Below are 10,345 nucleotides of genomic sequence, written 5' to 3'. Positions count from 1 at the left end.
CTCCATATTTAGAAATCAGACAAGACTGTGAAATCAAAATCTGGCCTTGTTTGGGGATGTAGGGTCAAAGAAAACTCCCTTGGTTCCCCCTTGAGCCCTGGTCAGAGTTTGGGAGGAACCCAAGAGGAGAATGAAACCAGATATTCCTGCACTAGAAATTATGTCACCTTGTTTATTGAACAATATAAGAACAGGACGGTCTCACCATGAAGTCGGAAGCCTCGTTGCCTGCAGGTGGACACACCACAGTAATTCCCAGTTACCCAGAGTGGCTCTCTGTGACAGGGGCTCCACAGCTCATCTGGAGGATGGTCAAGTCTTGGGGTAAATGGTGATGTATCTTTCTTAATCACTGTATGCAATCTTTTGTTGTAATGATTCTGTGCATTGCTGAGCTCATCCTTTTGTGATTCTTGGCAGTTTGGCATTATAGTAAATGACACCTATTCCTTAAGCTGGTGCCTGTTTCTTTTGTGCTGACCCTGCTGAGTGGCAAAACCCTGGGCAAGGGTCTGGGAGATGGGGTGTGGCAGCAGAGGCTCTGCTCCATTCAGGGTCTCTGCTCCAGGAGGGGCTTCACTGTCTGCAGGGACAGCAGAGAGGGCAGGGAGCCCCAAACCACAACATCCAGGGAAACCAATGTCAGTGGCAGGTGCCAAGGGAGGCAGCACTGGGAACCAAGGCTGGCCTGTCACACACACGGATGGCTGAGAAGGTTGATCCCAGGGAGGTTCTGTGCTCTGGAGCTGCTCAGCTGGGAACCTGTGGGACAAAAGGGGAATGGGCCCAAACTCTGCCCAGGCCAGCCCTGGCCAAGCAGAGCCAGAGGCAGTGACAGGAGCCAGAGCTGGGCCGTGTGAGGGTGTGCTGCAAGGGCTGAGTGCCAGGGACTGGGGACAGCTGGGCTGGGAGGGGATTTGGGCTGGATCCCCCAGCCAGAGTGGGAGTGGAGGTGCCCCTGGCCATGGTGTCACCTCCTGGGCTGTGTGGGGAATGTCCCAGTGCAGCTACTGGACTGAGTAGGAGGGACCCAGTGCCACAAGTGGGTGCAGTGGAGAGGACCCAGTGCAGCAAGGAGGGATGGCCTCAGTCCTGGGCTGGGGTATCAGGAGGCTGCAGGGTCCCTCACCTGTGCCAGCTGTCCCAGCTCCCTCTGCACTACAGCCAGACTGTTCTCTGCACCTTTCACTGTCTCTGCCAGGACCCCTTGGCCAAAGTCTCCCTCACTGGGATTGTCTGGCACCTCCTTCCTTGAAGGCCCTGCTGTGGGGAGGAGCACAAACAGCTTAAAGGTCTTTTCCAACCTCAGTTATTCTTGGATGTGGTGCCTTCCAGTGACACTGGGATGCAGCAGCTCTCCCAGGCTGCACCAGCTGGGACTAAGGTGACCCTGTGTAACACCCCATAACCCTGGTGATCCTGTGTAACACCCCAGAACATTTACATGTAAGGGGCTAGACTGAGGTTCCTTTACTCTGCCTTGGCACACAGGAGAAATACTGAGCAGTCATTCCCAAGAGGTCAAAATTGCACAGAACTTTGGTGGCATAAGATAGAAAATCAAGGAATTTGATCAATTTTTCCAGTCTCTGACACCCTGCAGGGTCCTGAGGAGAGCTGCTGGTGCTGGGGTGTGACTGTAAAGCGGAGCAGGAACTGTCCAGTGGGGTCTGTCTGCTGCACTCACTGAGAATGATGGGGCTGGGAATGGAGGGGGACAGGGCTGGGGTGCTTGGCTGGGAGGAGCTGGGATGGGGATGGAAGGGCAGGTGGGGAGCTCTGAGAGCACCGATATTGCTCTTAGTTTCCCTTCCTCCTTTTGCTCTCTTCTGCCTGCCCTTCTTCTCCCCGCTCTGTCCCCAGAGAAGCTGTTGCTGCCCCTGGATCCATGGAAGTGTCCAAGGTGTGTTTGGACAGGACTTGGAGCACCCTGGCATAATGGAAGGTGTCCCTGCCCATGACAGGGGGTGGAACTGGATGAGCTTTAGGGTCTTCTGGGTGTTATTGGTGGGTAATATGATTATTGGCTCTCCCAAATAAGGAGTGAATGTTGTGTGTATGTTCAGAGAAGTCTTGTTGATGTGGGGTTATGTTATCACTCTTTGTTGTTTGGACAGCCTCTGTTCTCTCCCCATGGTCCCCTTTCCCCCCCTGTATTGTTGTCACTGCACAGCCTTGGCTGTCAGGGTGGTCAGGGCCATGTGGAGGGAGGGCGTGTACATGTGCCCCTTGCATGGAGCAGTTGGGAATGGGGGAACACCTCAGCTCCAATCAAGTTGCGAGAAAAGTCTGCAGCAATAGATGGCAAAGAGGAGTTGACTGGCAGACTTTGGGAGGGGCCAGAGTTGGCTGATGCAACACCAGGGGTATAAAACACGGAGCAGCCATTTTGTGGGTGAGCCTCTGGCAGGCAGCCACGCTCCCACTGCTGTCCCATTTTCTTTATTTAGTTCTTTGTTGTATTTGTTGAGGTTTAATGCACATTTAAAATTTGAATGTGAGCAGTTGTTTCTTACAACTGGGGACTCCTCTGGGATGAAAGCCTCATTTCCATGGCCCTAGGAGATTTTGGATGAGATGTGCACCCTACTGATTTTGGTGGCTCAGGTGGCTTCTCCTGGGGTCATTGGTGATTTTCAGGTGGACACCCTGAAGAAAACAAGGGACCAAATAAGGAAAGAAAAGAGTGGGAAGAAAGGAAAAGGCCCTCTGAAAACTGCAGACAGAAAGACCTGGAGGATTGTGAGTATTTTGCGTGGGGGAGATGGAGTCTGGGAGTGTGCCCTTGTATGAGTGGGATGCAGTCTGGGTGTGTGGTTAACGTGTGAGCGAGACTTGGGAGAATTATTTTGAAAAGGCACCATCCTCATGATTGGTTTGCCAGATTGTCCGTAATCCAAATGCAGGAACCTCAGCTCCAGTCAGTACTGCACAGGATCTGTACTGGAGTCCATCAGAGTTTAAGTACATTGTGTGGCTAGGTGGGAACCATGAGAGGCGGGGACCATGATCAGTGCGAACCACAGGTGGCAGGACCCAAAGTGAAAGACAGTCAAGGACTAGGATCTGTGGGAAACGCGGGCAGCAGGATGCAAAGTGAAAGAGAGGCTGGGGGAGGCTGCTGGCAGAATCTCAGGAGCAACAGGCAGGGTGGCGGCCAGCAGTGCCAGCTCAGCTGTACCAGGCTACTGGCAGAAGCTTTGAAGCTCTAGACACGGTAACACCCAGTGGGGTCAGCCTGGCCGTGCAGGGGATCACTGGCAGGGGCATGTGGGGCTCAGTGGCTGCCTGTGCTCATACTGGGTGGCTCCACAGCCCTGGGCTACAGAGCCCTCCTCCGTGGCACCCGCTGCCCCAAGGGAAGGCATGGGCCGCTTCTGTCCCTGCCACCGCAGGCACATTCCAGCCCCCTCTGTCAGCCCACTAATGTCCCCTGTGCGCGTGTGCAGCGTGCAGGGCAGCTCCCAGCCTGCTGCACTCCGTAGCATAGAGTGGTGGCTGTGGAAAGTGAGAGACGGTGTCAAAAATGCCAAAGAGGGCCAAGAGACAGGGGGAGAGAGGGAGGTGATGTGTAGGCCTCGCTCCCAGGCTTGCCCTGCGTGGGCAGCTGTTTGTGAACTCCCCGCTCCTGGAGCGAGCCACTGGGGCCGGGCTCATCCTTGCCAAGGCCACGCTGCAGTGCAGTGACAGCGGCCAGGGAAAGCGAGAGACGGCATCGAAAATGCCACCGTGGGTCGAGACAGAGGGGAAGGGGGAGCCGGCACTGAATGTGGGTGATAATGCCAGGGCAGAGATAGCTCTGCTGAGGCTCGTCCGGCCTCACTCATCAGCCCCATTCTGGCTGGGACAGCAAGTTACATGATCACTTGCTAATTGTCCTGTCCTCGCTGGGCTGCAGCTGCTTGTTTTTGCTTGCCTGGAGGAAGGTGGCCAAGTTTGGGGGTTTTTTCCTTTCTTTTTCGTTGCTTGTAAAACAGTGGGCTTTTGTTGTGAGCACTTGTGATTGGCTGCTTGAATATCAACAGATATACCCTAGACAGCTCCCTGGAAAGAAAACTGGCCCAGTGGAAATGTGACCCCAACACCAAAGACAAAGATGAGGTTAAGATAGAATGGACTAAAGGGTAAATACGGTTCAATCATTTATACTGGCTGTGGTATGGGTCAAATGAGGACTAGATATGTCGAGTTTTAATTATCCATGTAAAGGCTGAGGAACCAAATATCTGGAGATAATTACAAAAGCTTGAAGACTGGCAGGAACAAGGGTTGAATAAACTACTTAGAAAGGCATATTTTTACGCAAACTGCGAAGTCCCTCCCATTTGGCAGCCTTCCTCATGGACATATCAGCTTATTAGGATACAGTTAATGATGACTGTTCTAGTATAAAACAAAGGTTCTCTTCATCTATCTCTAAAATCATCTTTATCTCAAGAAACAGAGGTTTTCTTTTTGCCTGGGGGCAGAGGGCTTCATATTTCTTTCTCTCTATCTTCCTCTGTTCAAAATTCTCCATTAGATCACAGCTACATCAGCACACGGCTATGACTAGAACTTTGCATCCCCCACAAAAAGCATTCCATAAGTTACATTCTCCATGGCCTCCCAAGAAAATGGCAGCCCAAACTAGGCAACTTCTCAATCTTCCTCCCACCCAGAACTTTTGCTCTCTCTCTCTCTCTTCACTGATTTCAGTCTCATGCTATGTCGTTCCACATCTCACTCTGTTCTTTTCTTCTCACCCCGGGACAAGGCTAATGTCCTCAGGTCTCCTTTGTGCAGTGAAAGTGTTAATGTCTTGCCTGAGTCTCTCCCTCTTGGGCTGCAGCTCATGGTGTTGGATTTCAAAGCCACAATGAAGGGGCCCTCAGCAGCATCACACCGAGGGCTCTGAACAGCCTGGATAATGGCAGCCAAGATCTCAGCAGCCAGGCAGGCTGATGGACGCTGCCCCTACCTCTCAATGGCATCAGGGTGGGCCCTGCCCAGAGCTGCTGCCAGGGGTCCAGCAGACACTTCCCTTGGCCAAGGCTAGATCTTGCCAGGGCTACCAAGATAAAAGGGAGGACTGGACAAAGACACGCAGATCCGATCAGTATGATTAAAACTGCACAACTCCTTTATTTCAACTGAAATGGCGTCTTTTATACATTTCTATATAGTTTACAATTTGGATAGCTCAGTCATTGGCACACAGGGAGGGAAAGAATGCAAACATACATTATTTGACTTACAGTTAAAGTGGCTTAACATGTGCTTATTAACTATTCTATTCAGTGACCTTTAAACCCCAATAGTTTTCCCAAACACTTTAATAGCTATTTCTAAGTGCGCCACAAACCTAAAAGAATTTTAACTGCGTCATGGCTTCAAGGCCTCACCAAGGCCTCAGGCCAGGCCTCAGTCAGGCCTCAGGTCAGGGTAGTTCAAAGTCCTGATATAAATCATGACCTCCTGCCCTGAGGAAATCTGTAACATATCCCCCTTTTTCTTTTTGAACTACCAGACTGAGTCAAACGCGCGACTAATTGCACTTCGCATATACTTCAACACACACAGCACTACTATTAATACAGCTATGATAATGATGATATGATAAAAATGCTCCCAAAACGAATCAAATCTTTGATCCAACCAGTAAAACCAAATGAACTGATCCACTTGTCAAAAGGAGAATCCACTACCACAATCTGTCCCATGTTACGTCTTAGCTGGTTGAGTTGTTCATAGATTGAACGTGAGTGATCTGACAAATTCATGCAGCACATGCCTTCGAACTCCTCGCATCCATGCCCTTGAGCAAGGAGCAAGAAGTCAATGGCAGCTCTGTTTTGAAGCACCGCATGGCGGACAGTTCCAACATCCGCAGCAAGTTCACTCAACAGGTCAGATGTTATGTTAATTTGTTTTGATGTCCAACATGCTAAGGTTTGTAACTGGGTAAGTGCTTGTGCTGGTGCAACTCCTGGGGCAAAAATTGATGCTATTATTACAGTTGGAGGTCCCCACAGTGATACTGTGGATGTACATCTGGAACTTAATTCAAGAGCATCGTGTTTAGATCATCAGGATGCTTTTGAGAACCTTGTGATTTGATGAAGAGAAGGAGCAAACAGGGTTAATTTCCCAAAATAACATGGGTCCCCTGCAGCTCTCTTGGTTACTGCAGACCAGGCTTGATCCCCACAGATGAGGAAAATTCCTGGTGGTAATTTTCTTGCAGCATCTTGTGGTGGTGCTACAAGTTGAGTCCAATTGTTGCAGTACTCTGCATAACTATAATACAATGGGGATTTAGGAAACAACCAAGTGTTGCCAGCCTTGGACTGTCTTGCATGTCCAAACATCAGACAATAATTGCCTGGTACAGAGCCAAGAAGATCAAATTCTTGCAGCTCAGTACTTATTACTTTTAGATTTTGCGCGATGGCAACAACTTGTGCCCCTAAATCATTTTGTTGAATTTCAGGGACTTCACACCAATTTTCAGAGTGAATGCAAGTGGACCCAACAGGCCGATCGCACCATGCGTTCCAAGCTTCTGACAAATTAGAATAGATTTTTGCTTGAGTCCACTTTTTGAACTCTGTCATCGAAAGCAATGGAACTCCAATTAAACAGGTGCGAAACGGACTGGATGGTGTCGCTAAAGACAAGCAGAATGAATCTTGCCCAGTTTGATTGGCCCATGTGACCCACATGTTCTCTCTTTGGTCAACATCGAGCACTCCATTCACACCTTGTGTCAAAACAATGTTGAGGACAAGCAGTTCAATCCACAACATTTCGCTGGTACCTTTGGTCCCCTTTTCCAGTTTCTCTGTAAAGAAAAATTCTTAACTTATAACTTAAAATAACAATAACTTAAAAAAACTTAATTTCTGCCAAATAGTTATGCAAACTACTCAATCCACACAGTTTAAAACTAATTTTGATCAGGTTCAGAAGGTTCAGAACTGTCCGATGGTGTTCCAGGTAGATCGTTGTCCTCTTGATTGTTTTCACTGTCCGACAGTATTCTTGCCGGAGTACACGCGCGGGTAAACTGACTCGGCACCTAGACAGGACCAGCTTCTGTGATACACACATATATCCACGACCATTAAACAACACTTGGCTCAGTCCTTGCCATTCACCTGTCCACATATTTTTATAGTAAATATAAAGTCCTGGAATTGCCTGTGACCTTCCCTCTTTTACTGCGTGATGATGCATCACAACTGCAGGTTCTTCTCGACCTTCTGCTAAACACAAGTAATTTAACGTAAACAAAACTTTCAACAATCTACTAACTACATCAGTGTCATCGGTCTGCTTTTGTTTTGCGAGATATTCTTTCAGGGTGTGACTTGCTCTTTCAACAATAGCTTGACCTGTGGTAAGAGACTCAGGCACAGAAATGGCTACCACTCCCCATCCTGTTTCCTGAACCACCTGAGATGGCTCGATCTCCAACCCAGCATGAGAAGAAATCAATCCAAATACCACACAAAACCAGCTTGGTTCCACTCCATACTCAAATTAGCAATTTGCTGACCGACATAGGCCGGACCATTGTTGGTCTTGATTTCCACAGGCACACTCATGACTACAAAACAAGCAGACAGATGTCTCTCTACATGCAAACTTTTTTCCCCTGGCTGTGCTGTCGCCCAAATAAATTTGGAACAAGTATCAACAATGACGTGGACGTATTTCAATCTCCCAAGTTCTGGGACATGAGTTACGTCCATTTGCCACAACTCTAAAGCTTTCAGTCGCTTTGGGTTTGTGCCCAGCCCCAGTCTGGGCCTGTGATGACTGCACTGAGGGCAGGCACGCACATTTCCTTGTGCATTACTCAAAGGAATCTGAAATTGTCGGTGCAAGGCTCGTGCATTTTGATGAAATGTCTCATGGCTGTTGTGAGCCTTTTCAAACTTGTTCTCGGGAGGAGCATGGACAACACCGCTGACTGCAGCATCAGCTCGTGCATTGCCTTCTCCCAAGCCTCTGTTGCACCGATGACTCTGAATGTGCATCACACAGAAGACATGATGATGTTCCCTCAGCACATTTCTCAGTTGCAGGAACAGTTCTCCAAGATATTGATTCTGGGATTGCCGGAGGAGTGTATCCTCGATTCTCTGTACAACTCCAACCACATACAAAGAATCGGACACAATGTTGAGTGGTTCCTTGTTCCAGGTCTGCAAAGTCCAACAGACAGCTTTCAATTCAAGGGTTTGCAGCGTACCTCCTGCTTCACCCTTAATTACATGTTGCAGCCATTCTTCTTTTTGCTGCCAGACACATGCGGCCTTTTTCGTTTTTCAGCCAGCATCTGTGAACACCGTCCTGCCTTTCACTGGTTTCAGTGAATGCAAAGGCCTCTCAGCCAATGATGTCGCATGATCAGATGCCACATTGGACCTTTTGGCTGTCTGTTGTGAATCACACCTGCAAATCCCAACAATGCTTCCTGCAACACAACTGAGTGCCTCAACAGCCATTCCAAGTCTTCATCTCTTGCGGGAATGCTGATGTCTGCTGGTTCTCTCCCATCTATTTCAACAATTCTGTTTCTGCCTTTCCTTATCAAGACAGCAAATGTGTCTGTCCTGCTCATGACACGACACTTTGGCTGCACAGGCAGAAACACCCACTCTATGACAATTGCTGTGGAATCAGAGTTTTTTGGTCAGAGTCAAGTTTTTGTTCAGAGCAGTTCTCCCCCTTTTTGTTTTGCCATTGAAAGCCATTGAAAGACAATGGCAAGAGGACAAGCTTCAGTGTTGAACAGAAAAAGCAACAACGGAAGAAGTTCCACACAACGTGCACTCCAGCCATGTTGAAGCTTTTCTGACACTGTCAGCAAAGCTTTCCATTGCTCAGGGGTACAAACTCGCAAACTGCCAGCATCACTGCCACGAAGCCATGGCAGGAACAGTTGTAAGTCATCATTAGTGATGCCAACAATGGTTCTAACCCGTTGTAGGTCACCAAAAAGTTTCTGAGCAGCATGCAAGGTAGAAATGTTGTCATGTAAAGTGATCTTCTGGGGACGAATCTGCGCATCTGTGATCAGCCATCCTAGATATTTCCAAGGAGCTGATCACTGTATCTTCTCAGGTACAACTTTCAGTCCCTGATGCTCTAATAGTGAAATCAACCAGTCAATTTTTGTCTTTGGCAATGGACTCTTTGTTGCAATTAAAATGTCGTCCATGTAATGGTAAATCAACGCATCAGAGTTGTTGACGAAGTGGTCGCAAAGCCCAGTCAACAAACAGCTGACACGTGCATAGAGAATTTCACATTCCTTGTGGTAGAACGACCCATTCATATCTTTTTGTTGGAGCCATTCGATTCGTTGATGGAACCATGAAGGCAAAACATTTAGTGTCCTGTAGGTGGAGCGGAATGGTAAAGAAGTAGTCCTTCAAATCAATGACAACAATGCTCCATCCCTGTGGAATCATGGTTCGTGCTGGCCGACCTGGTTGCAAGGCACCCATTACTTGCTTCTGCGCATTCACTTTCCGTAAGTCATGCAGCAGTCTCCTCTTGCCTGACTTCTTTGGGATGATGAAAATTGGAGTGTTCCATGGACTAACAGATTGTTGAATGTGTCCTGCATCAAGTTGTTCTTGGATCAGCTGTTCTGCAGTTTGCAGCCTTGTGTCAGTCATGGGCCACTGCTCGACCCATACAGGGCTGTCAGCCAACCAGGTGATTTTCAGGATGGGTGGCTGTTCTGCAGTGGCCACTAAGAAAAAATGCTGATCCGTGGTCAACACCGAGCCAAGCTGGGAAAGTACGTCTCTGCCCAACAGTCCTTGAATCTTGACATGCAAGGGCTTGATGTATGGTCATGCCACAATGACTTGACCATCCTCAGAAGTGATGCAAATGGGATCTGTGCTGATTGAAGGAATCCTTATTCTGCCCACTCCGATGATGTGGTTGGTCGGAGCCTGCAAAGGCCAGTCAGAAGGCCAATACAATCGGTTCAGAATAGAAACATCTGATCCTGTGTCAAGAAGAACCTCTCGCTGGATTTGCTGAGAACCATGCTGTAATATCACAGTTCTGATTGGACAATCATCCAAATCCACAGTAAAAAAGACGTCATGGCCAGCGGAGCCAAAACCTCCATCCAGTCTCTTTTTTTGGTGTGGCTCCCTTGATTGTCAGCGATGTGGCAAAAAGCTTTCAAGAGCCACAATCTGAGCTATTCTGCTGCCCTTTGGAATGGTCACAGGTGGTTGCAGGGCATAAGCTAGAATCTGAACCTGACCAGTAAAGTCCGCATCAATGAGTCCTGGAATGACAATTACTCCTCGTTTGCTTGTGGAGGACC

This window comes from Zosterops lateralis, assembly GCF_965231275.1.
Source record: "Zosterops lateralis genome assembly, chromosome: 3".
Classification (NCBI taxonomy): domain Eukaryota; kingdom Metazoa; phylum Chordata; class Aves; order Passeriformes; family Zosteropidae; genus Zosterops; species Zosterops lateralis.
This window is presented reverse-complemented; position numbering follows the sequence as displayed.